At 35.6% G+C, this 27,137-nt stretch overlaps 1 long non-coding RNA gene across 2 annotated transcripts in view; it reads left to right on the forward strand.

Annotated features, from left to right (window-relative positions):
* The window catches only part of LOC111559720, a 431,348-nt gene that overhangs the window by 291,847 nt on the left and 112,364 nt on the right, over nt 1-27,137 (forward strand). The window contains exon 8 of one of the 2 annotated variants that reach the window (XR_006594110.1): nt 12,519-12,613. The exons of the other annotated variant lie outside the window; for it this stretch is intronic. This is a non-coding gene — a long non-coding RNA (uncharacterized LOC111559720). The remainder of the gene's footprint in view (nt 1-12,518; nt 12,614-27,137) is intronic. 2 annotated transcript variants of the gene reach the window in all.

Raw genomic sequence — 27,137 nt, forward strand, 5'->3', positions numbered from 1 at the left:
ATCATTATTTCTGTTTCCCTACCTTAAACATCTTTGTGTCTATAAGTTCCTCCTCCCAGATCATAGGCGTACTCAAAGTGCTCCCTTCTAAAACCAAATTCCATATCTGCAAATCCTACTCTGTTTTTCCTGCTCTTCTTTGCCTTCAATCTAGCTCTTTCTTTTATTTCTTTCTTCCAAGTCATTATACATTTTATTTATTTTTCTTGCCCTATTGCGTTAGCTAAGATTTCCAGTATGATGTTGGAGTGGTGAGAGGAGATATTCTTGCCTTGTTTCTGATCATAGCAGGAAAACATCTCATCAGTAAGTATGATGTCATCTGTAGGATTTATAAATGTTCTTTATCAAATTGAGGAAATTCCCCTTTAATCCTAGTTTGATATGAGTTTTTATCAAGAGTGTTGGATTTTGTCAAATTATTTTTCTGCATCTATTGCTAGAATTACATTATTTTTTTCTTCTTTAACCTGTTGATATGATGGATTACATCTGTTGATTTTCAAATGTTGACACAGCCTTGCATACTATACTTGGGATAAATCCCATGTGGCCATGGTGTAATTTTTTTTAATATATGTTGTTGGATTTGATTTGCTAATATTTTGTTGAGGCTTTTTGCATTTATGTTCGGGAGATATATTGGTTAGTAGTTTACCTTTCCTGTAATGTCTTTACTCTTGGTATTGGGGTAGTGCTGGCCTCATAGAATGAGTTAGGGAGTATTCCCTCTGCTTCTATTTTTTGGAAGAGATTGTAGAGAATTGTTGTAACTTTCTTATTAAATGTTTGGTAGAATTCATCTGTGAGCCCATCAGGGCCTAATGCTTTTTGTTTTGAAATGTTATTAATAATTGATTCAATTTCTTTAATAGATATGGGCCTATTGAGATTGTCTATTTATTTCTGTGTAAGTTTTGGTAGATTTTTGGGGCACCTGGGTGGCTCAGTTGGTTAAGCGTCTGACTTCACTCAGGTCATGATCTCACAGCTCATGAGTATGAGCCCGCTTAGGGCTCTGGGTTGACAGTTCAAAGCCTGGACCCTGCTTCAGCCTGTGTCTCCCTTTTCTCTGCCCCTCACTGGATTGTGCTCTTTTTCTCTCAAAAATAAATAAACATTAAAACAAATTTATAAAAAATTTTTTTGGTAGTTTTTTTTTCAGGGATTAATCTCTTTCATCTTGGTTATTAAATTGGTGGGTATGAAGTTGTGCATACTGTTCCTTTATTATTCTTTTAATGTCCATAAGATCTCTCATTATGTCCCTTCTTTCTGATGTTAGTAATTTGTGTTTTCTCTCTGTTTCTGTTAGTTAACCTGGCTAGAGGTTCATCAATTTTATTAGTCTTTCCAAAGAAGTCACTTTTAGTTTTGTTGACCTCCATTGGTTTCTGTTTTCAATCTCATTGATTTCTGCTCTAATTTTTATTATATATTTTCTTCTGCTTACTTTGTATTTAATTAGCTCTTCTTTTTATAGCTCATTAATGTAGAAGTTTATGTTATTGATTTTGGATTTTTCTTCTTTTTAATATATGCATTAAATGCTATAAATATCCCTCCAGTCTCTGTTTTTGCTACATCCCACAAATGTTGATAAGTTCTATTTGCATTTAAATTTAATTCAAAATTTTGTTAAATGTCTCTTGAGACTGCTTATTTGACCACTCTATAGTTTTTTTTTAATTTATTCTAGATATATATAGAGAGACCATGAGGGAGAGAGAGAAACTTAAGCAGACCCCACATTCAGCATGGAGCCTGATGCAGGGCTCGACCCCACAACCGTGGGATCATGACCTGAGAAAAAATCAAGAGTTGGATGATCAACCAATTGAGCCACTCAGGATCCCCAACCCATGTGTTATTTAGAAGTGTGTTGTTTAATCTCCAAGTATTTTGGGATTATCCAACTATCTATATTGACTTGTAGTCTAATTACATTGTTGTCTGAAAGCCAACTTTGGATAACTCCCATTCTTTTAAATTTGTTTCACTAAAACTCATTGTGTTTATGACCCAGAATGTGGCTTGTCTTGGTTCCCCTGCTTATTCTGCTATTGTTGGGTGTCACTTAGATGTCAATTACATCCAGATGATTGATGTTGCTTTTTAGTTCAGCTGTCTTTACAGAATTTTTGCCTGCTGGATCTGTCAGTTACTGAGAGTGTTGAAGTCTCCAACTAGAAAGTAGATTAATCTTTCTCCTTGAAATTTTATCAGTTTTTATTGATACTGTTTTGTTAGACCATATATATTAAGGATTGTTAATTTTCTTAGGGAAGTGACCCTGTTATCATTATGTAATTCCTCTCTGTATCCATATAATTTGCCTTGATCTGAGTCTTTTTGTCTACCATTTATATAGATACTCCAGCTTTCTTTGACTAGTCTTATCATGGTATATATCTCCTCATTCCTTTAGTTTTAATTTATCTGTTGCTTAAAATTTAAAGTAGCCTTCTGGGGTGCCTAGGTGGTTCAGTGGTTAAGCATCCCAGTGGTTAAGTATGGAGCCCTGCATCAGGCTCTGTGCTGACAGTAGGGAGCCTGCTTGGGATACTCCTCCCCCTTTCGGCCCCTCCCCCAACTCATGCTTTCTTTCTCTCTTTCTGTCTCTCAAAATAAATAAATAAATAAACATTAAAGAAATAAAGTACCCTGGGATGCCTGGGTGACTCAGCCAGTTAAGTGTCTGACTCTTGATTTTGGCCCAGGTCATGATCTCATGGTTCATGAGATTGAGCCCTGCACTGGGCTCTGTGCTGACAGAAGGATTTTCTCTCTCTGTCCCTTCTTTGTACTCTCTCTTTCTCTCTCTCAAAATAAATACATAAACATTAAAAATAATAAAGTAAGCTTCTTATATGCAACATACAACTGGATCTTTCCTTCTTACTCACTCTGATAATCTGTCTTTTAATTGGTATATTTAGATCATTGACATTTAAAGTGAGTATTGATACAGTTGGAATAATCTCTACCATATTTTTTACTGTTTTGTATTTGTTGCATTGGTTTTTGATTCTTTTTTTTTCTTTCACTCTTTTTCTTCATTCTCTGGTTTCATTTATTTTTTTTTTCCAACGCTTATTTATTTTTGGGACAGAGAGAGACAGAGCATGAACGGGGGAGGGGCAGAGAGAGAGGGAGACACAGAATCGGAAACAGGCTCCAGGCTCTGAGCCATCAGCCCAGAGCCTGACGCGGGGCTTGAATTCCCGGAGCGCGAGATCCTGACCTGGCTGAAGTCGGCCGCTTAACCGACTGCGCCACCCAGGCGCCCCCATTCTCTGGTTTTAATTGAGCATTTCATATGATTTATTTAATCTCCTCTGTTAGCATATCAAGTTTACTTTAAAAAAATTTTTTTTTAGTGGTTGCTCTCAAGTTTTCAATATACATTACAACTAATCTCAGTTCACTTACAAATAATACTCTATTGCTTCATGGGTAGTGCAAGTAACTTATGATGGAGCATTTTCAATTCCTCCTTCCCATCCCTTATAATATCACTGTCCCTGATTTCACTTATCAAAAAGTTGTAAGCACTGAATACATTGTTGCTGTTATTTTGAAAAAAAAAACCTACTATCGGATCAATTAAAAATAAAGATTTTATTTTGTCTTCATTTACTCCTTTTTGAAGATTCTACTTTTCTTTACATAGGTCTAAGTTTCTGACTTATCTCACTTTTTTTTCTTTTTGAAGAACATCTTTTGCATGATAGATCTACTGGTGAAAAAAAATATTTCAATTTTTATTTGAGAAAGTCTTTATTCCTCCTTCACTTTTAAAGAAATTTCACTGAACAGAAAATTTATGTTAGTGGTTTTTCTTTCAACAGTTTAAATATTTCACTTCACTCTTTTCTTATTCGTATGAAGAAAAATATGATGTAATTTTATCCCTCAGCTGATTTAAACAGTTTCTCATTGTCTTTGATTTTCTGCAGTTTGAATGTAGTAAACGAAAATGTAGGTTTTGTGTTTGGTTGGTTTTGGTTTGGGACTTTTGTTTTGTTTTGTTTGTATTTTGGTTGGTCTTTATCTTTCTTTGTGTTATCTGAGCTTCCTGAATCAGTGATTTATGTCTGCCATTAATTTTTTAAAATTCTCAGCCATTATTACTTCAAACATTCCCTCTATTCCTTTCTTTTTTTTTCTTCTTCTGATATTCCAATTATGTATATATTGTACCATTAGTAATTGTCCCACACTTATTTGATATTGTGTTCCAATTTTTAAAATTTTTTTCTCTTGGATTTTCAGTTTTAGAAGTTGCTGTTAACATTTTTTTTTCAAGCACATGGGTTCTTGGTTGAGTGTGTGTATTGATGAGCTAGCTTATCAAAGTCATTCTTCATTTGCATTATGGTGTGTTTGATTTTTAGCATTTCCCTTTAATTCATTTTTGGAGTTTTCATCTCTCTGCTTACAGTATCTACCCAATGTTGCATGTTATCTGCTTTTTATGGTAGAGTCCCTAGCATGCCAGTTGTAATTGTTTTAAATTTCTAATCTGATAATCTCAACATCTCTATCATATCCAAATCTGATTCTGATGCTTGCTCTGTCACTTCAAACTGTGTTTTTTGTCTTTTAGTAGGCCTTGTAATTTTTGTGAAAACTGGACATGATGTACCAGGTAAAAGGAGCTGAAGTAAATAGGCCTTTAGTGTGAAGTTTTCTGCTTATCTGCCTAGGAGTTATGCTGTGTTTATTGCTTGCTATAGCTGTAGGTGTCAGTGGCTAAAATTTCCTCTAATATCCTTGTTGTTGTTTTCCCTGTTACCTTTGGGTTCTCCTTCAGTAAGGTGCTGTTTTCCATCATAACCCCCTGTTATTATACAGGAGCCCTAACATATGGTAGTGGGGTGTGAGGGGACAGGGATTGTTTTTATACTTAATGATTAGGCCCTTGCCTCCAGGCTATGACCTAAGCAAGTGCATGTCAGTTTTGTTTTGTTTTGTTTTTCTTACCCTTAAGTGAAATAACAAGGCTAGATAGGACTGAAGTTGAGTAATTCCCTTCCCCTAGGTCAATTAGGCTCTGATAAAATCCCAGTCTGTTAGGCTTTGGTAGACAGAAGAAGAGAGAGAGAAAGAATGTGGGAATATAAAACAGTTAAATCCTCATCTTTCATTACAGGAAACTGAGAGATAATATCTGAAACTGTCAAGTGAAGAAAAAGGTATATAAATCTGTTATTTAGAAATATAGAGACAGATACCAGAAGAAACAGCTAAAGACACCTGAAATTGGTTTCTTTTGGAGGGATTGGGGACAGTTTGAAAGGGTGTACAAGAGGCTTCCTTTTTTCAGTAGAAACATCATAGTAATTACTTTTCAAATCAACTTTCTTGATAAAAGTGCAAATACATTTTAAAAGACAATTAAAGAGTGTATGGTTAACCTCTGGTTAACTGAGTTTTTGCTCAGTTTTGTCTGTGTCTCTGGCTGTGGAGCTTGTGTGATAGTTGATTATTGGCTGGCGTTGGTTTAGTACTCTGCCAATGAAATGCAAGGAGGTAATGTGAAGCGAGTAGACGCCCAAGTTAATTGTGGCGTCGCCATCTGCTTTATGTCCGCCATGACAGACACTCGGGACTTTAGTGTTGACTCCCCCCCATGGCTGGTAGCACTGCACACAGAGGGCCCTCAGCTGGCAGCCCCCCATATGGAAACACCCAGTCTAACCGCTTCATTTTCTGGGGCCTCAGTTTCTTCACCTTTTTACTTCACAGACATGATCTGGAAAACCCACCTCAGCCACTTCCACAGAACGCTGTGGTTTAAACGGGGATAAAAAGACACTATTATCTGTATGGCTGGCTCCATCCAGGTGTGAAGTGAAGACTCTGAAGACTTTCCTTGGAGTAGCATGTGTCCAGATGCTCTTGGGTGGGTGGCGGGATTATACGGAGGAGGGGGACAAGAAAGGAGTGAAGGAAACTGATCTCCCTTCCACATCCTGGTGTGAAGTTTGAGGAGCCCATCGAACTCAATGCATGAAAATTGCTTTCAATTATTAACTAAGAAAATAACATCCTGCTCTTGTAAGCATAAAAACCTAACTAAACTACCACTACATAACTCTAATCTGGAGTTTAGGCCTGAAGTCTCTTCTAGGTTAGATGGACCAGCATGTTCAATCAAATTGTCAAACTGCCACTTTCCTCAAAAGCATTGGATTTTCCAAAAGGGGCAGTTAACTCACTACCAGGAAGGTCGGAGTGCACATCCTCAATAAGGTCTATTTCTGCCGAGCACAGAAAATTAAAAGTTGAATGAGACCCACAGCTAAGAGATAGCAAGTTAGGTCAAATCAGAAATGTGGAAAGTAACTATAATTCATGTAGCTGAGCTTCATCACTCATCTGTTGAATAAAGAGGCAACTAACTGAACTGTCAAAATGAGCATAAGATGTAGCTGCTCTACTGGCCTCAGATAAGGGAACCGAGGGCTTTTCAGAGCTCAGTCTTCTTGTTTGTGGATACAGGAGCACACAACGGTGAGCCTTTTTCTTGAAATCAAAAAATGAAAGTGACTAATATTTTATTTTCAATTAGCAAATGATTAGTATAAATTTTGAACCTAAGTATAACTTTTCGTATTATAAAAACATATTTGAAAAAAGCATATAAGCAAAGAGAAAAAAATCACTAACAAAATATGTCTTTTCAGATGTTTTTCTACTCATAAACCAACTTTTATCAAGATATACACGTGATTATACTGTATTTATTAATTTTTACCTAGTTTTTTCACTTTTGAATGTCAATTCTGTTCTCTAAAAACAAACTTAAAGTGCCGTAAATGAGACACACGCCCAGAATCATCAATATATTTATGACGTTATTTGCCTTGTAAGCTTCAGAGGGATTTTTCATTAAAAAAAATTCTGTTTTTTTACTTTTTAGAAGGGACCATAGCATTAGCCAAATCTAATACAGAATTTCTTTGTGGTTTGTAATAAAGCTAAGCTAGGGGTAAGCATAACCTTTTAACCCATCATTTTATTTTATTTTTTATTTTTTATTTTAGAAAGAGAAAGAGTGTGCAAGCAGGCAAAGGGGCAGAAGGAGAGAGAGAGAGAGAGAGAATCTTTTTTTTAAATGTTTATTTATTTTTGAGAGAGAGAGAAAAAGAGAGAGAGAGAGAGAGAGAGAGAGACACTGAGCATGAGTGGGGGAAGGGCATAGAGAGAGGGAGACACAGAAGCCGAAGCAGGCTCCAGGCTCTGAGCTGTCAGCACAGAGCCCAATGTGGGGCTCAAACTTACTAACCGTGAGATCATGGCCTAAGCTGAAGTTGGACACTTAACCAACTGAGCCACCCAGGTGCTCCTGAGAGAGAGAATCTTAAGCAAGCCTCATGCTCAGTGCAGAGCCCAGTGTGGGGCTTTATCCCACGATGCTGGGATCATGACCTTAGCTGATATCAACGAGTCAGACACTCAACTGACTGAGCCACCCGGGTGTCCCTAATCTATCATTTTTTTTTAATTTTATTTTTTATTTTTTAAAATTTATATCCAAATTAGTTAGCATATAGCCTAGTCTATCATTTTAAATGTTACAAATTTCCTGAATCATTTGTGATATTTAATTTATGTAAATATGATACAAATAGCCTATTATTTACCCAAATTACAAACCTGATAGAGTCTCTTTAGTGGAGTCAATTGAGTAATACTATTTTTAATCTGAAAATAAGTTTTACATGTGAATATATTATTAAAAACTTAAAAGATGTTGCTTTCTAGACTCCTAACTTATGTTTTACTCTGAGTAACATATGATTACTGTATAGATGTCAGCACTAGATGACTGTGTTCTCCAAACACCTATTTCCTAAATATTAGAGACTCTTGATTGAACATTGTTTTTGTTTGAAGTAAAGAGAAATAACCAGGGCAATGTGTTCTGGAATACAAAAAAGCACATATGAAAATTCTGCCTTTTCTGTTTATACAGCTTTCCTTGTAAACCAACTTTAGCTTTGAGGCATGATGTAGATGGGGTTAGTGTGTGTGTGTGTGCGTGTGTGTGTGTGTGTGTGTGTGTGTGTCTGAATGAAAAAAAAATAGCTCTTACGTGATACTCTTCTCTAGTTTTCTACTGTTTTCTTTCTCTTTTAAAAACAGGAGCCTTGCTCATTAAAAGGAAGTTATTCTTTTATCTTTTTCACTCCAATTACCTCTCCCCTTTGCAGTGATGAATCAGGATCATATTCATTCATTCATTCATTCATTCATTCATTCATTCAGCAAATATAGATTGAGGACTATGTGCCAGGTGATTCAATGCTTTCTTTGAAATTCAGTGATTTCTTAGAAGAAAAGGAAAAGCAGACAAATAGAAAGACATCATTTCAATGCCTACTTTCCTGAGGAGGAAAACAAAGGATTCTTTTATGTGAAAAAATAGTCAAGAAATTGATTATGTGAAAAATATCTTTATTATATTAGTAGCAGCAAGAAGTAGTTCAAATAAATACTTCTTAAATTAATTGACATTCCAGACTATAAAAACAGTAGGATATATAATACATCAATGCCCTTCAGTCAGTATTGCAAACAAAGTTTTGTGTCTGGAATTGTTTATTAATATTAAATATATAAAGGACATGTGTTTGTTTTTACCCAGTTCTTTAAACATTAATATTTTTTAAAATTCAATAAATTTGATATGTAGTGTTGTATAAATTTAAGGTATACAACATGTTACTTTGGTACATTCATATATGATTGCCAATGTAGTGATATTTATCAGATTACATAATTATAGTACAATATTAATTTTTATATTCATTAGTCTGTGCATTAGTTCTCTATGGCTTGTTTAATACTAGTTTGTATCTTTAATCACCATCTTACCACTCTTACCTCCCCCATCCCCATCCCCTGGTAACCACCATTTTAACCTTGTTTTTTTTACAGTGTTTAACTTTTTTTAAGATTCCACATGTAAGTGATATCATACAGTACTTGTCTTTGTCTCTTAGTATTTTTTAAAAAGGTTTATCCCTCAGGATGTATTAAGAGGTCATGCATTCCCATACTCTACTGAAATGCTGTATTGATTTCAGTTGATAAGTTCTGTGACATTTGTCCTAATTCTCAATATTATTAAAAACAAAAGAATAGTGAAGTCAGCAAGTTATCTGAAAAGATTGCAACTCACAGCACACAATTTCTTTGGATAGTTTTGAATTTCACAACATGGGAACATAGGTCCAGAGGGAGCTGGAAAAGATATTAGCCAACAGATGATGGGACATTGTATTTTGGCTCTATGTCGATTTCAAATCATAATGGTAGAAAAGGAAAAAAATGAGATTCATTTCATATATATTAGTGTGAGATGTCACGGACACGTGTAATTTTATTTTAAATAACAAATTCCTTTTGCATACTAATGTCTTACCAGAGCTTTTCTCAGAAATGTGAATCATTGCTGGTAGTTCCCCGCGGGGGCGGGTGTGGGGAGTTTCCAAGTCTCAGCCTACCTGCAGGGAAGTCAGTAGCCATGTGGTGTTAATAAAACCGGATCCTCCAGTCCTGCCATTGACTGACTGTTGGAAGAGTGATGGATAGCAAGTGGGCAGAGGTCTGTTTGCCTTGTGTTAGTACAGCAGGATAAGGATATATGTTCTGGCACTGCTTCTTTCCCTGAATGTCCTGCCAAGGCATTTCTGTCTGAATCCACTCAGACCAAAGATACTATGTTAGAGAGAGATTTGTTTTCAAAACTAGATTAATCATTGACCTTTTGACTGAATTTCAGCTCTCTGAATTTCAGAGCTCACAGCTCTGACTGTGGTAGAGAAGCTGTTGAGAGAGGCCTGTGTGGAGGGATTGCCTCTGAGTCTCCTTTCCACCTTTATCTTCACCTTTGGTCATCTCGTTCTATGAAATCTATTTACCTCTCTGAGAATCAAACAGAATTATGCATGGCATTCAGATAAAAATGAAATATTAGCTTTATTATTGCTAAGGCTAGATTAGAAAATGAAGCTTAAATCTGTGGTCAAAATGAGGCTTCCCACAACTTTACCCCAAGTCTGGATCTCAGAGTTTACCTGGGAAACCACTGCAGAGCATAACTGTGCAGCAGGATGCAGAGGAAATGGTAGCCTGCTCACACCCCCCAAAAGAGACCTGGGAACAATGATATATAAAAAGATAGGGGCCTACTGACCTACCTCACAAAGGAAGGAAATCCTGCCATTTGCAACAACATTGACTGACCTTGAGGGCATTATGCTAAGCAAGATGAGTCAGATGGAGAAGGACAAATACTGTCTGATCTCACTTATGTGTGGAATCTAAAAACAGAGAGTAAATAGAATGATGATTATCAGGGATTGGCAGGTGGGAGAACTGGAGAGATGTTGTTAAAAGGTCCAAACTTGCAACCAAAAGGGAAGTTCTGGAGATCCAAGTGCAGCATAGTGATTATAGTCAACAACCCGGTATTATATACTTTATCGTTGTGAAAAGACTAGATCTTAAATGTTCTCATCCCCAAAAGGAAATGATAATTACGTGATATGATACAGATGTTAGCTAAAGCTACTAAGATGGTAATTATATTGCAATTTATGTGTATCAGATTAACATACTATACAATTTAAACTTACTCAATATTATATGTCTTTATATCTCAGTAAAAAAAAAAAAAAAAAAAAAAAAAAAAAAAAAAAAAAGACCCAGGGCTCTGACATGGTGTGTTTATTGTGTGGAGGACTCAGGTGGGAAGAGGTCAATGAACTTTTCTATGTGTAAGCCTGTCCCCCAGACTCACTGCTTTTCTTCAATATCACCAAGTGGAAGCCACCTTCCCTGTGTGTGTGTGTGTGTGTGTGTGTGTGTGTGTGTGTGTGGTGTTTTAGTTTTATGGGTTATTGGTGGACAATGTGGACAGAAGGGGAAAAAATTATACTTCTGTGTTTTATTCTCCCTAATCATCGACTTAGTAGGCTTTCAAAATACCTACATTGAATTTATGACCATCCTGAATGCACTTAATATTACCCATGAGAGTAAATGTTCTCTTATAAACTTGATCATGTCACCTCTCAGTTGCAATTTCCTGACTGGTTTTCCATAGTTGCTTGGATAGAATCACAAATCTTTGCTATCTTGCCATGGCATTCTAGGCCCCTTAATATCAGGTCCATGATAAACTATTCAGTATCATTTTTTATCACACTATCTGGGTCAACTTTTGCCTCAAGCTTATCAAACTCTTTGAAATTTCTCAAACATCCATATTTTTCCAACCTCTTTGCCTTCACTTTTGCTGTTCCCTTTCCCACAAATACCTTCCCTGACTTTCTTTACCTGCATAGATCTTACTGAATCTTCAAAACTCAGCTAGGTATAAACTAGCTTTTATCAGACACCTTCCCTGAATTATTGAGCCATATCCACTCTCAAGTTGAATCTTTCATATCTGCATATTCAAATTGAATGCAGTGTCTGGCACAAAGACAGCAATCAATAAATATTGACAGCATCTCTCACATTGTTTCCTTCCTTAAACAGAGCCATGGTTTTGAAATTTGTTAAACTTTCAGCTATGCATTACAATAAGAACTGCATTGATTTTGATAGAAATAGACAAGCAGATTATTTATAAAAATCTTGGTAGGTTTCAGATATTGAAAGAATAATTTTCTCACTAAATAATAGTTTTGCTTTTCTGTTATTATTCGTTCAGGATACAAGGAAGCTGCTTTTAATAAATGTGTTCTAGTGTTTGTGAAATAGTCCTCAAAATAGTAATAAAATTGTTATGTTTTGTTATTCAAATGCTGAGATGTTTGTTTTTAACAATTCTCAAACTCTCATGAAGTCAAACATGCACTCTGGCCCAAGTGGTTTGGATGGTGGGATCATGAACTGGATTTTTTTTTACTGATTTAGTTACGTGTTGCACCAGGTAGTAAAAATGAGGGAATCATCATATAGGAAGTAGAGAATATGTTATGTTAAATTATTCTGCAGGCATCCTTAAACCTTTTTGAGAATATGTCAAATATTTAACACAAAGTTGTGCAGCCTGTGAGAGAGAGTTAAGAGCTAATTTATCATGTTTAGGTTGAAGTAGAGACTAACTGCCTGTTTAGCCTTGTGACCAAAGGTTAAGTCCCCTTGGGTGAAGGGTCTCAATGATTGGGGGATAACTTGTTTATTTCGGTGCTCAATTTTGTCCAATCAGATAAAAATATTTGCATGGTTTATTATAATATGATTATCTGGGGACTGAAAAATGTGGTATGAATTATAAATGCTGGATTTCCAATTTTTAATAAAACGTTCACTGTTTCACAGTGTTTTCCAAACTTACAAAGAGCTTTTATATTCATTAGAAAATAAGTTTATTCATCTATCCTTTAATAAACTTAATAAACTGAATGCCTATTATGTGGTAGGCATTGTTTTGTGCATGAGAAAAATCATGGACATGTAAAAAAATTCTGTTTTTTGGTAATTTTTTTAAGGCAGCCCTATGCCCAACATGAGGCCTGAACTCACCGCCCCAAGACCAAGTGTTGCACACTCCACTGACTGAGTCAGCCAGGCGCCCCGGTTTTTGGTAATTTCAAATTTGATTTATTTTATAGTTTGATATGCAAACTTAGAGAAAAGTTGCCAGAACAATAGAGGGAACTATGGATATTTTTATTTATTTATTAAAAATTTTTTTTATGTTTATTTTTGAGAGAGAGAGAGAGAGAAATATAGTGTGAGTAGGGGAGGGGCAGAGAGAGAGGGAGACACAGAATCTGAAGCAGGCTCCAGGCTCTGAGCTGTCAGCACAGAGCCCGAAGCAGGGCTTGAACTCACAAACCTCAAGATCATGACCTGAGCTGAAGTCAGGCACTTAATCGACTGAGCCACCCAGGCACCCCAAACTATGGGTATTTTTAAATTCATGTTCACCATTGTTCACATTTGCCTCATTTGGCTTTGCTATAATTTATTTTTATATTTACATGTATATATATGTATATAAATTTTATAAGATAAATTGTTATGTATTTATTAAATTTATAATTAAATTTATATACATGACACTTTACAATATAAATATTATTTATATTATATTTATATTTACATATATATATTTATAAACACATGTATGAATATTTACATATGTTTGTATTTTGTTTTCTGAACCACTTAAGTATAAGTTGGAGATATTATAGTGATATTGTGCCCTTTTGCAATAATTTTTCAGTGTGTACTTGCTAAACAGATTTTCTTACATTATCTTGTATAATTATGAAATCAGCTAACTTAATAGTGATGTAATACTATTACTCAATTCAGAGTTTATATTCAAATTCCATCAATTGTTGCAATAATTTCTTTTATAGTATTTTTCCCCTGATATAGGATCCAGCCAACAGTTGATTAGTAATGGATCAATCCAAATAGGTGCTGCATTTAGTCTTTAGTCAGTTTTTATCTAGAACAATTTATCAGCCTTCTTTGACTATCTTGACTAATGTTTTTGAAGAGTATGGATCAGTTTTTTGTAGAATGACTCTCAGTTTGGGTTTATCTGATAGTTTCTCATGATTACATTCAATCTATCTTTTTTTGGCAGAAATACCACTGTAATGATGTCCTTGTCAGTGCATTGTATCAGGAATTACGTGACGTGAATTTGTTCCAATACTACTGATCATTAAGATGTTGTCCACCAGGTGTCTCTATAATTTTCTTTTTGGTTTAATATGTATTTGTGGGGAGATTGAACCATGCTGTTTTTAAAAACTCCATCTACTAGTTTTATTAGTATCTATTGATGATTTTCTTTCTTCTAAATTTATTACAGTACCATCCTACTCTAAGGGAGAGCTTTTCCTTTTCCCTCAGTTGTTTATTCATTGTCCCGAAGTTTATTTATGCTTAGTAGGAGCCGCTCCAAGCTGGTAGCTGTGTTCTTTTGCATTGTTTGCATAATATTTGAGTACTTTTTTGTACCACAAGATATTCTAGGCTCAGTGTGGGCTTTTCTTGCCCCAGCCCTTGAATCAGCATTTTCTCCAAGAAGCTCTTCTGTGTTTTAGCGTAGAATGCTAGTTATGTTCATCACTACTGTTCTATTATTGCTTCTTGCCTCTCTCAACAGACAGAAGTAGGGAATGTGTGTGTGTGTGTGTGTGTGTGTGTGTGTGTGTGTGTGTGTGTGTAAATGCAGCTATACCTATATTAATGTCCATGCCCATGTCTATATCTACTTATTGAAAACTATGTGTTCATAGTGATACCTCTAACTTCAATCCAGTATCACAGGGTACATTTTAAATTTCACCATTTTCTTAGTTGTTACTCCCTTTGTAGTGGTTAACTTCTTTTCTTAATGTTTATTATTTATTTTTGTGAAAGAGAGTGAGAGTTGGGGTGGGGCAGAGAGAGAGGGAGACACAGAATCCGAGGCAGGTTCTAGGCTCTGAGCTGTCAGCAGCACAGAGCCCGATGCTGGGCTAGAACCCACAAACCACGAAACCATGACCTGAGCTGAAGTCGGATGCTCAACTGACTGAACCACCCAGGCGCTCCTGTGGTGGTTAACTTTATGTGTCAATTTGACTAGGGTATGGTACCCAGATGTTTGGTCAAACACCAGTCTAGATGATGCTGTGAAGTTGTTTTTCAGATGTGATTAACATTTAAAAATTAATAGACTTTGAGTAAAGCAGATACCCTCTGTAATGTATGTAGGCTCCATATGATCAATTGAAGGCCTTAAGAAAAAGATTGAGGTTCCCCAAGGAAGAGGGAATTCTGTCTCCAGAATGCCTTCAGACTCTAAACTGCAACATCAATTCTTCCCCTGGGTCTCTAGCCTGTCAGCCAGCCCTGCAGATTTCAGACTTGCTAGTCCCAGAATTATGAGTCAATTCCTTCAAATCTCTTTCTCTCTCGCCACACACACACACACACACACACACACACACACGCACGCACACATGCCACATACACACTACTGATTCTGTTTCTCCCCTTCTAGCCTAGAATACCTAGAAAATAGTTCCTGAATTGCTAAACCACACTACTGTGAAAGAGTAATCTCCTAACTAGAGTTCAATATTTGTTTACATATATTTTTGAAGGTAACAGTAAAAGGTATAAATACATAAAAGTTACAAGTTTTACATAAAAGGGAGCTTTTCTTACTCTCTTACATAAAAGATATCAAGGTTATACCTTTTTTCTTGCATAAGATGTAAAACTCTTGAGTGCACCCAAGTATAAATTTAGGCAAATGTACACGCCAAAGTGAAACATATACACCTGCCAAAGTACAGAACATTTCTGTCACTCAGAAATTTCCTTCAAGCTCGTTTTCAGTCAATACCTTTTTCCTCTCATGCAACTTTTTCCCTCTGATTTTATTCACCAAAGATTAATTTTACCTACTCTAGAATTTCAAATATATGTATTCTTTTACATTCAACTTCATTAGCACAGTACAATATCTGTAAGTTTTACTCATGTTTTGTAATCAATAATTAGTTCTGTTTTATTGCTGAAGTGTATTCCATCTTGTGAACATAGTATGATTTGTTTATCTATTCTCCTATTAATGGACATTTGAGTTTTTTTTTCACTTTAGGGCTATAATGATGAAACTATAAATATTTGTGTACAAGTCTTCATGTGGACATATGTTTTCATTTGTCTTGAGTAAATATCTAGGAGTGGATGTGGTAAGATATTTAACTTTAGGGGTAAATATTTAACTTTGCAGGACAATGAGAGACACTTCTACAGAGCGGTGTAGCATTTACATTCTTATCAGCAATGCGGGAGAGTTCTGATTAATCTGCTATGCATCACTTGCTCTTTTCAGTTTATTTAGTTTTAGCCATTATAATGAATATAAAATTGTATCTTTTTTTAAAAAAGTTTATTTATTTATTTTGAGAGAGAGAGCACACAAGCAGGGGATGGGCAGAGACGTAGGGAGAGAGAGAGAATCTTAAGCAGACTCCATACTGCCAGTGCAGAACCCGACGTGGAGCTTGAACCCACAAACTGTGAGAACATAACCTGAGCCAAAGCCAAAAGCCGGATGCTTAACCAACTGAGCCATACAGGCGTCCCTAAAATTGTATCTTATTGTGGCTTTAATTTGAATATCCCATTGATTAACGATGTTGAGCACTTTCTAATGTGATTTTTGGCTTTTATATCTTCCTTTGTCAAGTGTTGGTTCATATTTGTTCATTGAAAAGTTCAGTTGTTTGTCTTTTTTATTATTGGGTGGTAGGATTTTTTAATATATTCTGGACACAGGTTCTTTGTAAGATATCTTGTGGATATTTTCTCTTGTGTGGTTGGCTGTTCCTTTCTTACAATGTCTTTTACTGAGCAGGTATCTTAACATTGGGGAAGACCAACATGTCAATATCTTCCTTTGCTATTGTTTTCTGTGTCCAGTTCTAAATCTTTCCCTACTCTCAAGTAGTAAAGTTATTCTCCCCTATTTCCTTCTAAGAACTTTATGAACAGTACGGTTTTCACTTCAATCTATGATTTATCTCAAATTGATTGCTTTATGTGGTATCAGTAAGGGTTTTCTGTCTAATTGATCAAAAAGATTTTCCTTTTGGGGTGCCTGGGTGGCTCAGTCGGTTGGGTGACCAACTTCAGCTCAGGTCACGATTTCACAGTCCGTGAGTTAGAGCCCCACGCCAGGCTTTGCGCTGACAAGGAGCCTGCTTCAGATTCTGTCTCCTCTCTCTGCCCCTCCCCCACTCACACTCTGTCTCTCAAAAGTAAAATAAAGACATTAAAAAAAAAGAGAGATTTTCCTTTTCCATTTCTCCATTTAATTGCTTTAGCCTTTTTGTCAAAAATCCATTGACTATATAAGTATGGGTCTTTTTCTGGACTTTATTCTCAATTTGTCTATCCTTGTATCAATACCAAAGTAATTTGATTATTGTAGGTTTGTAATAAGTCTTGAAGTCAGGGAATGCAAGTCTTCCAAATTTGTTCTTTTACAACATTGTTTTGCCTGTGCATTTTTATATAAATTTTGGGAGAAGCTTCTCTTTTTTTAAAAAATCTTGCTTGGGTATTGAATATATAAATCAATTGGAGAAGAATCGACATCCTAACAATATTATGCACTTCTATCAATGAACAAAGTATACCTCTCCTTTTTTTTTAGGTCTTTAGTTTCTTTCAGAAATGCTTTGTAGGTTTTTTTTTAGAGGTCTTATGTGTATTTTGTTAAATTTATTTCCAAATGTATTATATTTTTGATCACGTGGTAATTAAATTTTTAAAATAATTTCATTTTTCAAATGTATGTTGTTGGTATATGGTGATAGACTTATATTTTGTATGTAACCTTGTATCTTGCAATCTTTTTAATGCACATATTAGTTTTAGTGGTTGCTTTTTAAACTTGTATTTGTATTGTCATGTCATCTTCAAATTGAGGCAGTTTTCTTCCCAATCTTTATGCCTTTAAACTTGTTGGCATAATGTCATTCATAATACTCACTTAATACATTTGTAATATCTATAGAGCTGTAGGGATAACCTCTTTTTCTTTCCTGATACTGGTAATGTGTATTTCTCTTTTTTCATTATTAGCCCTTCAAAGCACTTATATCTTTTTGGAATCAACATTTGTCTTTGTGAATTTTTCCCATAGTTTGTCTGTTTTCTGTTTAATTGATTCCTTTCTCCTTTGCGTTATTTGGATTTAATTTGCTTGTTGTTTTCTATCTTCTGGATAGAATACATATAATACCCAAATAAATAAGTAAAATATATTGTATAGTAGATGGTGATAATGTCTAAAGAGAAGAATAAAGCAGGAAAAAGGGGATAGAGACTAAGTGTATGGTGATTTTAGGTCGTGGGCCAATAGAAGGTCTAGATTTGAAGGAGGTGAGGGAACAAATGGAGAGGATATCTTGGAGAATGTTTAAAGCAAAGAGAATAGTGGTGAAATCACCCCAGACTGAAGTGGGCCTAGAATGTTCATGGAACAATAAGGAGCACCCTGCAGCTGTGATAGAGTGAGCAAGAGGGAAACCAGTAGGGGATAAGGTCAGAGAGTTAATGGATGCCAGATTCATGTAGGTGAAATACCCTTCTCAGTTTGCTTGGAAGATTCCCGGTTCATGTCTGTTGTCCTAGTGCAGTTATCAATAATACCTTTTAAAAACTTTACTTTTAGGCCATTATAGGGTGTGGCTTTTATGCTGACCACCATGAGAAGACATGAAAGAGTGGTTTCTCATCAGAGGAATGACATTATTTGATTTATATGCTAACAAGATCAATCTGGCTGCTGTGTTATAAAGAGAATAGAGGCATACTTCTGTTTTTTGTTTTTGTTTTTCTCAGAGGAAAAGGAAACAAGGCCATCAAATGAATGTGAGGATAGGGAGCAAAATTTGGGGGGTTTGAGGAAAAAGGAGAGGAGTGGCTAGAAATTGAGATTTGGTAGGTCAGTAAACATTGGTAGTGACAAATTCTAAACTATGATCATAGTGAGTGAGTGGGTGAAGCTGTATGAAGGATGAGGTGATTGGAGGAGAAAGGGGATCAAAGTACTGAGAGCCAGAGCTTTGGAACTAAGTACATCTATATTCAGACAAATGTAATTAGAATCATGTTAGAAGATTAATATGGTAAAAGTAATGGTAATTTATATAAATATCTTCCAATGTAGATTATAAGTTCAAATGTGATTTTCTGATATACTCTTCTAATGATATTTGCAAATAAATAGAAGAGAATTAAAGAGTCTTGAGTTACAAATGAAGGGTCAAAGGATGCAGTATCATACAGGATCAGTATTTGTGTCAGCACAAATAGAATTACTCAGTAAAATGTCTCCTCTGTAATTAAAATTAAGCTGTACTGGTTCATTATTATTCTCATCTTTTGTTAAAACTCTGGCAGAAGAATCGAAAGAGGTATTGGGTTTAGTTTTCCAGGGTAATTGCACATTATGATTTAGTTTCCAGGCAATTTGTTCTGAAAATTTGGAAAAAATAAGCATAGCATTAATAAATGTGGTGGGATCTGGGAAAACATGACCATGGTGAAGAGAAACCTCATCCTTTATAATTCACTGAATCACCGTGTGCAGGAACACTGTGTGTTCTTCATGGCCTTATGTTGTTACTGTCATAAACAACCTTATGAGATGGGTGCCTTTATCTTCGTTTCTGGTAATAAATTAAGAGATACTTTAAAGTGACTTGCCCAAGGTCCTCCACCACTTCTGTCTGTTTCTTAATTTATTACCTTATTTAATCAGCAAGTATTCATTATTCAGTATATGGCCATGCTAAACACTAGAGTGGGCAAAAAAAGACACAGCCCCTGCCCTCATGTAGGTTATAGTCTGTCAGGAAAAAAAAATATTTATGAAACATTCAAATATTACAAAATGATACATCCATCTATTATATTCATGATATCAGAGAAGAAGGTTTTGACAAATTAATTGATTTACTTAGCCCTTATCTATGAATTTGCTAATATCCCCTCTGCATTCCAAAGCACTGCTGTTAGCAGTGGTGTAAACTGTCTATAAATCTTCATGGCATTTGGAGACTGTGATCTTTTGTTTTGAGGACATAGTGGAAGAGATGTGGAAAAATGTTCCACATTTGAGTATCAGTCATGAGTATCAATCACGAAATAGATTTTTTAAAGTGATTATATATATATATTTATAATATATATATTTTAACATTTATTTATTTATTTTTGAGAGAGAGACAGACAGAGCATGATTGGGGGAGGAGCAGAGAAAGAGGGAGACACAGAATCCGAAGCAAGCTCCAGGCTCTGAGCTGTCAGCACAGGGGCCGATGTGGGGCTTGAACCCACAAACTGTGAGATCATGACCTGAGCTGAAGTTGGACACTTAATCAACTGAGACACCCAGGCACCACACGAAATAGATTTTTAAGGAAATGAGTTCCACTGTGTCAAGGTTATGTTCTTATTCTAGTGACCAAAGCTCCCATGTGTTTCTTAATATGTTTTTTTTTTAATTTAAGTTTATTTATTTTGAATGAGAGAGAGAGAGAGAGAGAAAGCAGACAAGTGAGCATGAATGGGGGAGGGGCAGAGAGGAGAGAGAGAATTCCAAGCAGGCTTAGTGAACTGTCAGCACAAAGCCCAATGTGGAACTCGAATTCATGAACCATGAGATCATGACCTGAGCCAAAATCAAGAGCTGGTTGCTTAACCGACTGAGCCACCACTCTGGCACCCAACTAATATGTTTTATATGTGCACACACATATTGTGCATGTGTGTGTGTGTGTGTGTGTGTGTGTGTGTGTGTGTGTATGTGTGTGTGTTTGTGATATGGGAAAATGTCTAAAGTGAGGGGTCCAGCAGAGGTCCCACTTCTGGGTCTAAGGGTAAACTGAGAAAATATGATGGAAGAGGTATGTAGGATCGGACCTTTTGTAACCACACCCAAAGTTTTGGTTTTCATCATAAAAGCAGTGGAAAGCTATTGACATTTGTTAGCATCACTCTTATTGCACTGTGGAAAAGAAACTACAGCAGGAATAAAAGTGATTTATAAGGAAACTAGTTCTTAAACTATTCTAAGAGAAAATGGTGACTTGGGTCAGGGGATTGGTGATACAGATACAGAAAAGTCTATTGACCTAATATTTAGGAAGTAAAATAGACTCACTAATAGACTGAGAAGATAAGGGAATAGAAGGAACCCATGACCACTGTGCAACTGGGTAGACAGTGGTGCCATTTCTGAGATGGGAAATGCTACAATAGATTAAACTTTGGGGGAGGAAATTATGATTTTAACCTTTAAAATGGTGATTTTGAGGTGATTTTGAGAAAATTGAATGGAGATGCCAAATAGTCAACTGGTTATAAGAGTCTGAATTTCAAAGGACAGATGGTGGTGGGAAATGTAAATGTAAATCATTCATGTGCAGGTGGTGATTGAAGTAATGGAAATGGGTGAGTTCGCCTAAAGAGAAGGTACAGAGTTCAAAGAGAATTTAGCACTGAGTCTTAGCACTGATATTTCAAAGCCCAGCACTTTTCACTAACCCCGACACTGCAAATTCTAGTCTAAATTGCCATAGTCTCTCACCTGGCTTACAGCCTTAACCTCTTTATTGCTCTGGAAGTGGCAGTGGAGAACCAGTGGGATTTTAGTTGTCTTAGACTGAGTGGCTTAAAGAACAAATATTTTTTTTCTCAAAATTTAGAAGGCTGAGAAGTTCAAGATCAAGGTATGGGCTGATTAAGTTCTTGCTGAGGACCTTAATCAGATGGCCAACTCTTGCTCTGTCCTCACATGGCAGAGACAGAGGATGAAAGCATTCTTGTGTCTCTGTTTATGAGGGCACTGACCCCATTCATGATGGCTCTATCCTCATGACCTAACTGTTTCCGAAATCTACCTTCAAATATTATCAAATTTGGCTTTGATAGATGAACTTTGGAGGCATAAATATTCAGTCCATAATACCAGCATTCCCTCTGCACCCTGAGGTACTTGGTTTGAGCCATCACTTGAAAGGCTCAAGAGAAGTGGGTATCTTCAGACAAGTTAATGCTAGCGTGGAGAAGGGAAAGCTAGGAAGAGACTGAGTACTCAAAGGAGTTTTCTGATTATACAAAGGAAATTCCTGAATTCCCAGTGACAGGATTTGTAAGGTGGAGCAGATACGATTTGAATTTTTCTTATTAATCAATGAAAACAAGAATGAGAAAATATGGCAATTTAGTATCATCAGTCTCTCTGAAGAAAGATACTGGGCTTAGCGCCCAGGTAACATTTTTCCAATGGTGAATTTGAATGTACTTCTTGTACATTCTACACATTGGTGTTCCAAAGTCACCAAGCATTTATTGAGTAGGTCTTTATGTTAGTAGCTATCAAACATCAGTGTACATAAGAAACATCTGGAGGACATTATTATTATTATTATTATTATTATTATTAAGGCTACACTTATTAAAAGTGTAGGTTTCCATGATCCACCCAAAAGTTTCTGTTTTGGAGTATGGGGAGGTCTATGAATCTGCACTTGGGCAGTTGACACAAGGGCAGGTGCCTGTTGAGGCAGGCACTATGCTATGTCTGGTGGTGCACATAGAAATAAGAAATGTCCTCAGTCTCAAAGCACTTAAATCATTTCAATACAATGTGGTAACAAAATCTTTCCAGCATTTCATATGGCCCCAAGCAGAATATTTTTAAATGTTTTTTTTTTTAATATTTATTTATTTTTGAAAGAGAGACAGAGTGCAAGTGGGGGAGGGACAGAAAAAGAGGGAGACACAGAATCTGAAGCAGGCTCCAGGTTCTGAGCTATCAGCACAGAGCCCGATACGGGGCTTGAACCCACAAACCTTGAGATCATGACCTGAGCTGAAGTTGAACACTAAACCGACTGAGTCACCCAGTTGCCTCAGAATATTGATTGTAAATTAAATATAATTAAAATACAGTGTATTTAATACAAATGCTTTTTTGCACCTGTGTAAACGTTGCTGCTAGACCATTATTTTAAATGATTCTATCATTATTTTCAGTTGTTACTATATTATGCAGATGTGGGATTAAATCAACATCTGATTTTTGGAGTTTTTGGATGTTAGCATTAAATGAATTTGACATTCCACATCTGGTGACTTCCATTATTGTGCCTGTTAAAAGAGAGTAATTTGTGATCTGTATTTTCTTTCTGGTGGGTTTCTGATTATTATCTTCAATATTCAATATTCTTAAAAATTATTATTTTAAATATTCAAACATTTTGAGAAGTCTCATTCAGACCTAGTAAGTCATAAGGTTGATGAAGACACAAAGTAGGTTAAAATTGTATATTTGATTTTCTTCTCCAGTAAGTTAATTAGTTACTTTACCACCTGAAATCTAGGTCAGGCTCATTCTGAAGGAATTGTCTCCACATGTTGATGGAAGAAATTTTTTTTTCTCTCATGATTCACCCAGATTGGAAAATGATAGGATGAGAAATTTCAGACTAAATGTGGGTTTAAATGTTATCATTTAAAATTCCCTGGAAAAAAAACAACTCTGTTTATTAAATACAAATGATTATGTCATCATTAAGGAAACAATTTCCTTATGGGAAGAAAAAAATCTATTTCTAGTTCTGAAGAACTCTTCATTTTGAAGTGCCTCTAGAGAGGACCCAGCGACCTGATGAAAGTTGGACAAAGTGAAGTTTGGTAGTGAGTGAGTGTGGGTGATAGAGAAAAATGTCCAAACATCTGGATAAATGTATCCAGGAAATGAGAGAACCAGTAAAACAAAATGATAGCAATTCTCCCAGTTTAAAAGAGGGAAGTCAAAAGAGACAGCAAATGTTTAAAAACGGATTCACTTCATTTTGATGAAAATTATTGTATTGCTTTCAGATGTAGTTGGCTTTATTCTCATTGGCAGACTGTTCCAAGGACTAGAGGAGAACATGGGAGCTATTGTAGGAAGAGCTGGGGCCCGCCTCTGGTGGCATGGGAGTCTGCAGCCTAGTGAGCTGTGGATGACCACTCTGACATTCTAGAACACACCTTATGTAGATAATCTGGAGGTGGTTACAGCATGAACCAATAACTCATAGTCACAACTGAAATTCAATGCAATATGTTTCTAAGTAAAGCATATTTAATAAATAAGCATTATTGAGTTGTCAATCTTTTACTATTTAATTGACAAGTTCACACTACTTAATGTGGAATGTCATGGGTCTTAGACATAATGAACACCAGTCCTCTCTCCTCTATTCCCAGTATCTGGTTCTAAGAGCCATTAGCCAATGAGCATAGGTCCATTACTGCCCCTGCTTTTAAGCTCCCCAGTTGAGCATGTTACTAGCTTTCAAGGAGTCAGTGAAAATGACATAACAAGTCTGTGGGCATTAATTACTATCCCACAATATTATTGTTAACCTGGTTGTCTCCTTATTTTTACTTTAAGGGAAGTTTTGCATCCTTTAGATAATTGTATGGCAGAAACTTCTGATTAATTTTTTAGGTCTGGGATAGCTAAAATAAATGCTAGATTATTGCAATTAATTTTAGGCTGCATTTTCATCAAAATAAGATGATCTCTTTGAGAATTGGGAAGCTACATAATTTTTCAACTCTATTTTAATCATTTTCATAGTGCAATGTACTGTTTCAAAATAGTGCAGATTACAAAATGTCAAACATATGTGCAAAGGTAAGTACAAAAAGATATTCCAAATAACATGGGGTATCTGACATATTGAATTTTTTTTTCCCATGGTTTTTCTCCAGTAGAGTTTGAAATCTAGTCTTGTGTATAAATATACATAAGCAAACTTTATATATTCATATTATTTAGTATATGTTACAGTGGAAAACATATTGACAGTTAATACATATTATGCAGTTAAATAGTTGCACAAGTTAACTTTTCTGGCAGAAGAAATTTTTTTAAATCTGTCAGTTATTTAGATATTTCTTCAAATTGTTTGATATTGCTTGTACTGGGTTCTTCAATGTGGCAAAGATTTTGGAATTACAAGTTTCGAATGGATTTTGAGAGGTTTTTGAATAGAGTAAAATTAAGTTACATAAAAAAATAATGCTTTTATGAGATTATTCTAATGGAAACTAAGACTGAGAGATATTAATATCTGTCAATTACACACTGACAGTCTGAGACTTTTATCCGTTTATTTCTGAATCAAAATGCTGTATTCTTTTCTATTTCCATGGAGCTCTCAAGAATTTTATGAGCAGTCAAGTGTTCAGTTACTCATGATATGTTGCTTATGTGACTTCAGACAAATAAAAAAACATCTTGTTTTATAGGGAATGGCATTGTTGATTATTAAGTCTCCATTCCAGTCACTCTCTGTGTATTGATCTCCTTCTAATAGTAGCTTGCCATGGAGGGGAAAAAGAACATGGGTTTTGAGGAAGACAGATTTTGGTTTGGAACCTTTCAAACATTATTTACTCTGGTAAATGCAAATAAAATGAACCTTCCAAAGCTTTTGTGAAAATTATAGACAGAGTTTGTGTAATTGTTGCATCCAGCACCTTATTTTGCCTCCTTCTACCACTGGTTTCCATCCTAGGGTCCTTTCCAGAAACTCATTCCCCCTTATGAAGCCTGAATTTCTCCACCTGAGGCAAAGAGAAATCTATTGATCCTCAAGGGAGTGTTATAGGGTGTAAATTTTTGTGCTTTCAAGAATATTCACATTTAAAAAAAGAACAATGGGTAATGGTGGAATACCAGGAACCAGGAAGATGAAGAAAACTAATAGGCCAGTTTTTCCTTTTTAATGTTTTCCAAATAACACTAGGCCGGCAACCAAGTCATCCACTAGTGCACAAGTCACTTGTCCTTGGAGTGTAATGATTCTGATTGGGAAAGCAGAAAGTTAATAGCACTATAGCTTCAATTTAAGGAAACTAGAAGTTTAAATTACCTTTCAAGTTGACTGAATCAAATGCCCACAAATAACAGCTATATAGGAGTTACTTCTTTAAGAGCTATATTCTTAGAAAATATTTTGAGTATATAATTCACCAGCCTTCCAAACCTTATACGAATATAGAATGAGAAAAATAAATTACATTTTTTCCCCATCTTTGAGTGTTGGTGTTCTCTGTGAGGCTTGCTGGTTGATGGCTTTGCCAGGGCTCCATTTCTGGTTAATACTAGGCTGTTATTCTCAAATGTCAGAATTTATATTGGATGCAAAGCTCTGTGTAGCACACAGGCTTGAAATCATTCAAGTTTTTTTCACTTTTTCTACAAACACTTGGTGTCCTTTGTGTATTTGATGACATGGTTTACTGTTCTTGAAGAGGAGGTTAGTGGTTCGCAGCTGCAGAGTGGAATTTAAGAGTTTGGTAGAGTGAAATTTAAGAGTTTGGTATATACTTGGGTTCTAGGGCTGCAAATATACTGTCTTTATCTCATCCAAACATTGAATGAAGTGGTCATTTTATGAAAGAAAACAAATCCAGAAACCAGAATACACTCTAAGACTCAAGAATGTACAAAATAAGATTTTAGATGACAGTTATCTATTGAAAAATACACAAGTTACCATTTTTTTCCAAAAATGTTTTCGAATATATTTTTTTGCAGAACTTCTACCAGGAATTGTATGCATATTACACATATTCCCGTTATGTGACGGGAATATACACAATGGATTGGAAAGCCAAGACCAATGGCAATGATCGTGAAAACTTGCTTTGGGTCAGACAGAGTGGGCTTACTTACTTAAGAAACTTGTAGTTTTGTTGAAAGGTTTGTTTACAAAATCTTCTTCCTATAGTTCACTGAGTTAGATGGTTGCTAGGTAGTCTAATCTGGGAAGCTCTAAAGTTATACCTTTACACATAACTCTCAGTAGAAATCATAGAATCCTTTCCTCCCCCTAATTAGAGTCAAGTGCTCTATCTTATCTTAGTTATGTTTTCTGGTTAATAGAATATTAGAAATGATATCAAGGGGCAGCATAACTGTGGTTTATGGCCTTTGGAGTCAGGCAGCCTAAGACTGTACCCCAGCTCTGTCTCTGATAAGCTGTCCCACCATGAGTAATTTGTTTGATCTTGCTGAGTTCAGTTTGCTCATCTGCAAAATAGAGGTAATAGTATTTTGAGCCTCTCAGCATTTTTGTGAGAAATAAATGAGACATTGCATGTAAAGCATGTAGTGAATGGAACATATTAGTTAAGCAAATAATCATAGTGGTGAGGATGATGATCTAAATTAATATATTAATATTGTAGACTATTTTCAAGTTTGTGGGAGCCATATGTCACTGCATATTCTTTTCTCCCAAGACATAGAATTGGCTTAGAATGATATAGTGAATTATTTTAAACAAAGGTGACACATCGTAAATATATCATTATCATTTTTTCATATTTTTGTATTTATAATAAAGGTTCAAATCCAGGCTTTTATGTATAACTTTTTAATATTCAATCTTTTAAGACTCCAGGATTTAGTAAGTGGCATACATCATTCCTCTCTCAGTATAGAGGAAGTTAAAAGTTTTAGGAAGTTAGAATGTAAAGAAATAATGTGAAGGCTTACATGA

The sequence above is a fragment of the Felis catus genome, chromosome A1 (genome assembly GCF_018350175.1).
Source record: "Felis catus isolate Fca126 chromosome A1, F.catus_Fca126_mat1.0, whole genome shotgun sequence".
NCBI classification, from domain to species: domain Eukaryota; kingdom Metazoa; phylum Chordata; class Mammalia; order Carnivora; family Felidae; genus Felis; species Felis catus.